Genomic DNA, 6,129 nt, shown 5'->3' on the forward strand with positions numbered 1-6,129 from the left:
TGATATATAGACAAATTTCTCGACCATTGGAAAAATTATTAACGGCTAGTTTCTGAGTATGTCAGGTCAGCCTAACTCATAATAAGTTACCATTCTGACAGCCTCAACGGCTAACTCGAGGAGCGTAAGAGAATCGACAGTGTAATCATGTTCTACTTAAAAATGTATTCTTGTTGGACTGTCTAGATCGGGCTCAACCCATCATTTTTTGTTGTTACAAGTCCATTAAGACCAATTATTAATCATCAACGTTAAAACATTTGCAATTGAGACTCTGAGAGGCCCATTATAATGAGTAGGAAAGGTGCTTAAATAATTTTATTTTGAGTATGGCTTAGAGAGTTTAATGTGGGGCACAATTGATATAATTTGACTTTTAACTGAAATCAATAAAAAAATAATGTTCACCGTGAAGGTCACAAAACTCATGAAATCTTTTTGTTTCCAAAAAGGTCAACAGTCACTTGCTCACCAAGTTATTTACCTATATATACCCATGACTCAAGATGGAATAAGAGAGAGATGAGATAATAAAGAAGTGTTGTTCACTATAACCTCATGTCCAATCTTCTTCACTTTCTTTACTTTGAAAGTCATATACATTGTAACACCCGTCCCGCTACAAAAGATGGGACTGTATGTTATTCATCCGGTCTTGTCAAAAATGTTTCTTTCTTCAAAATTCATCAACGAACAAACTTTAAACCGCAACTTTTGAACTTACTAACCTGAAGAAAAAGGGTAAAAAGGGGTGAGTAAAACAAGTTTACTCAGTGAGGAGATCGACTCTGCCCACTGGACATACAGTAATCACGTTCCAAACATAAACAACAACCATTACTTAGCATATATTCAGAAGGTCTATCAATCAAAGAAACATGCGTTCGACTTGTTCACAACAACATATTTTACTTTCATTTTTAGTTTTAAGTATTTTTAACTTATTGATACTCGAGCCTCTTTTTACTCATGGCTACTCAAGCCTACTTCTGGAAGACCATGGCCCATAGCTCGATCCTTCCCCTTATTGCTCGTCAGCGGTTAATGAGCTGTAATGAACCCGTCGGCTCCATTACAGTCCAACATTCTCCTCGAGTATCCTTCACATACTCTTTAGTTTTCTCTTTTCATATATATATATATATATATATATATATATATATATATATATATATACTTAATCCTTTTTATAGTTTAATATACGTTAAACATGGTGTCAAGTCATGTCACTAATGCATTTCACATATCATGTTACAAACAACCTAACATTATCATACACACAAATTCACATAAATCACCAAAGACGATTCTCGAGCCTATACTCAGCAACTATCAAAGAGTATATAAGGAAAGAGGTTACTAATACCACCCTCACCTTAGCCTAGTTGAAGAAGAAGAACATCTCTCTTCTCCATTCTCCTTTAAACAAATTTACTAGCTTGGTTGCAACCTCATAGTCTTCAACTCCACTTTGGCTCTCCATCATCCAAGACATACTTATGAGAGTCTTAAAATGTCCTGCAAAGTTTGGGTTCAAACCAAACTCGTTTACCCAACCAACGATACAATCTGTTACAATTTATTCTATATAAAACTGTCACAGAAACATTCATAAGTCAAATTTTAACCGTTAGAAACGTAATCCCACCGTTGAATGTGTAGCCAGTAGTATCCTGAACGTCTCCACAACGTTTCATCCCGATCAGACATCAGATGAATCTCCCACGTTCTCCTGAATATGCTGCGTCTGATCTGTTTTCTAGGGTTCTATCCTTACCAGATTTTGACAGATTAACTGGTTTCTTGCCCGGAAAGCAACGTGAATACCTAAGGAATATAACTCCGATTCAAACTCCGTCAGTTGCTATGGAGTCATGGCAACGAGATCTTTCCAGAGACATCTTACTTGTGGTCTGACTCCCACTGGTTCGACAGATAGAAGCCTCACAAAACCCCAACTTGAATTGCCCTTTTTCCTTCATCTTCTTCCATTTCTTCTTCTTCTTCTTCTTCTTCCTCAACTGATCTCAGCGCAACCATCTCCGATCTAATACAATAAGGCTCACCACTGCCTAACCATCACTTTGAAATGGGCTTGACTCCATAGCCATTGGTTCCGGTGATGAACGGTTAAGACCCGTGACGCCTCCTCCATCTCCGCTTCCATTTCTCCGTCACAACCGCTCTCTCCCCTCTCCTCTTCTTCTCTTCTCCACCTCTGGTCTGCTCCGGCGTTTCTCTTCACCACCACTGAAGCTTGCCACAACGACACCGTGACCAATCATACCCACCACCGGATTCCACCAAGTCTGCGTCGTCACCCACCTCATGGTTCTCTCTCTCTCAAGCTCTATTCTCAAAGTCTACGGCTCCAAATGTTTGTCTCTCTATTCCGGTCTGCTTCCTATCCTTAGCAAAACTCCGAAGTCAACAACGCACATAACAACAACGACAAAGAAACTCAACACAAAGCACGACCAAACAACCACAATGGAAACAATTGAGTAAGGGCTACTCTTAGAGATCAAGATGGTTGTTACTGATTTAGGTTCGTAATGCTCAAGATTTCTCGTTGACGGCCCACCAAGAGGGAGTTACATACACCAATTTATATATACACACACTAATGCACGACCAAAAACCCTTGCTCATTTGTGTAATGTTACTTGGGTACTCTTTTACAAACACAAAAATGGGGCAAATGGGCCAACACCATCATCTTCAAAATAAATTGGCCCTATAATAAGGGAGCGGGGTATTACATACATATATGTATATATTGTTATTTTTATAGTTATTCAACACTTTATCAACCCTTTGTTGATAACGTATTGAATATTACATAATAATAAAAATAATAATAAATTTTGTAAGAGGAAGAAGGAGACGAGAGACCAAGAGAGAGTTGTATTATTAACTTGTTTCTCTTCTCTTCTTCTGATTTTGTCAATGTATGACAAAGATTTTGAAGAGGGATAGATCTTCACTGTGATTTCTATCTTCCGTGTTATTTGCTGTCTCGTTAAAAACTTTGTCATGGAAAATCCTAGTGGAGTAAAAACCATGATAAGAAAAAAAGAGTGCAGCCACGCTCACCATCATATGTCTCCCACTGAAAGCATCATCTTCAACAACTGTATTTTGATATGTGAAGATGCTTTCTAAATGTTGTACTAGGAAGCGCCTTTGAACTAAAACTGCTACATTTCTCGAGCATATGAATCAAATTTTTGATTCTTCTCGGATTCTTGAATGTAAGAGAATAATCTTGGACATAGCTTCCTTTGAGTTGGAAAACATATGCAACAATGTCTTCTACCAATAATGCTGGCTCTGGTGAGTATCTTGCTTGCTTCTTGATACATTTGGGCATTAATTTAAGCCTGATGTATAAATCTTGATAGCTTCACCCCAACAATCTGGCGAAAGAGTAAAGCTCTTAATGTTGACCAGACATGCCTTATAAATCTTTTTAAGGATTTATAGGCAATGTATAAATCTTGATAGCTTCACCCCACCAATTAGTTTGTTCTAAATGGTTATTCAAAGGGAACTTCATGACCGATTAGTTTTAGTGACGATTTCTAGGGTTGTTTCGCTTACACTGTTCTTCTTCTATTCTTAATCTTAATGCATGTGATTGATGTCAAGAATTAATTGTTAATTCTAGAGAAGTAGAACTCGTGTACATCTATTTACTTAAACCTAGAATTAGACGAGTTTGATCTCATAACATGCACATACCCATTAGTTATGGTGTTCATGTGAACTTATCGAAACTTGCTTATAATGAATGTTTTGTTGAGTAACGGAGTATCTAGACCTTAGATAATTGCTTATGTAAATTGTAGGTCTTTTATTCACTCTTGTTTCGAGCTTGAGAACTTAGAAGTAAACGATTACATATCTTAAGTTTCCTTGCATGAAATGATCATTTGAATCCCCAGAAAAAAATCTTGAAGCCCAACGCTCATTTTATTGATTTCTTTAAGGTTCTATTTGTCTTGCTTACATCATTTATTTGTTGTTTTCGTTTGTGACAAAACCCCAAAACCAACTTCATATTTTTGTCCTAGCCTTATTCTTTTCTGACGGATTTGTAGTGCAATTCTCTCTCTCTCTGAGATTTGATCCTTAAATACTACACACGAATAGTTAATTGTGTACTTAGAGCTTTATGTAGTGTCTATTCGAGGTAAAAGATTGAGACACATCACCTATTATCAAGGACCTCTCCCAATCACAGAGATTTTGTTCTCTGGATTACACGGCCAAGATCGTCACCATCCTTTTCAAAACTAGGGCTCCCGTTGACCAAACTAACTCTGCTTTCGAATACATGGAGCAACACGGCACAACAAACACATTCCCCAAATGCTGAATTGACTACTTAGATGGCTCCTATTCTTTACTCTATCGTCGATCGTGACATCCATGTTTGCTATATCTTTAATTCCAGATATAAAATCCATAACCCTAGTCTTTACATTGATTGTTCATCCCTTTGATTTACTTTTGATTTAGGACATCATTAGAATGTGTAATGAAGATCCGACTAATCTTATAATTAATCCTTTTAATTGGTTTCTTGATTTTTATATGATTTCCTTGAGGTTTTATCTGAAAGATTGCTTGTTCTATTTGGTAAATAATGTGGGGAGAGGCCATGAGCAAACTTGAAGGAATGGATTGAATAGAAAGAGAGCGACTGTGGCCTCAGCTTGTGCAAAGTTTCAAAGATCTTTCTCATTGCCTTATGGTTAATTTCATCTACTGCCAAGTTTCTATGCATTTTGTTTGGTGGTTTAGTGCCTTGTCCAAATGTGATGAAGTGTTGTGTCGTGTTGTAACCAATTTGATTGGGCTTGCAGGATCCACTTACGTATGAAGAGTGTTAACTGAAGTTAGAAAAACCATGGTTGAGGAACGGACCTTATGTATCTTTAGAGGTTTCCCAAATAGGACTATAGGAGAAAACTGTGATTTGATTATTGCTGTTCTTGATTAAATATATACAAATCCTTCTGATCTCTTATTAAGAATTACTAGATTTCTAGCGGAATTTTCAGCATAATATATATTCATTAAAATTTAAAAGATAAATATTTGAGCATAAATATAATAAGCGATATACAATATATACATGATAATGTTTTCTTGACAAATAAATGGGTTGATATATATATCATGTGGTAACAAAGATCACTTAAGAAATTCGCGAAAATAATAAACAGTATCGACGACCATCTAATGATCCTTTTATCTTATCTCTAAAAAAGTTTTTTCTTATTCATATTCCATGAACACATTTCATTAAAAGTCTTGAAGTTAATTATTGATTGTTGACCTAATTATAGATATTTATGATTAAATTTTGATACGAACATAGCATCATTCCATATAAAATAAAAATATACCGCGTTTCATAAACATTATTTAGTGTAAATGTACATATATAATACCATGTTGCTAGAACAGCTGTAGCGAGCTTGTGTTATCCATCAAAGCAAGTGCATCATGCCATAAGAAATTTTTTGACTAAGTCATCAATGTGTCTATCTTATCTCCATGATTACATGGCTAAACGGTTAAGCCCAAGTTTGAATCTAATAATCTGTTTAATAATATATGTCATGTATTTTTCTAAGAAACTCATTCATACAATGAATAAGATCTCGAAGACTTTATCTTAGTCATGTGCATTACCTTTCTAAGTTTTAGAAATTTATTTTCAAATACTTTTAACTATCATTTCTTTCGACATCTTCTATGATAAACTCGTTGTCTCTTGACATCTACTTTCTTTTCACCTTCAATTGATTCACATATAATATATATTGGACTTTGAATTTATTTTCAATACATATCATAACTATTTTCTCTATAATTCATATCTTTCAATACTCAATTTTTTTGGGTTAAAAGCATTTGATTCAATAAATGAAATATCAAACTTGTTTTTCGTTTTGATCATGTTATAAAGTAATAGTTCTACTTGAGAATATGCTACACAAATTATATATTATTTTTTTAACAGTTTACATATTATTTTTTGTATATTTTGTTGTAGAACTCATGAATATGATCATTGATTTTATTTTTTAAAATGTATAATAATGTTTTAAAATT

This window comes from Arabidopsis lyrata (assembly GCF_000004255.2).
Source record: "Arabidopsis lyrata subsp. lyrata unplaced genomic scaffold ARALYscaffold_6, whole genome shotgun sequence".
Classification (NCBI taxonomy): domain Eukaryota; kingdom Viridiplantae; phylum Streptophyta; class Magnoliopsida; order Brassicales; family Brassicaceae; genus Arabidopsis; species Arabidopsis lyrata.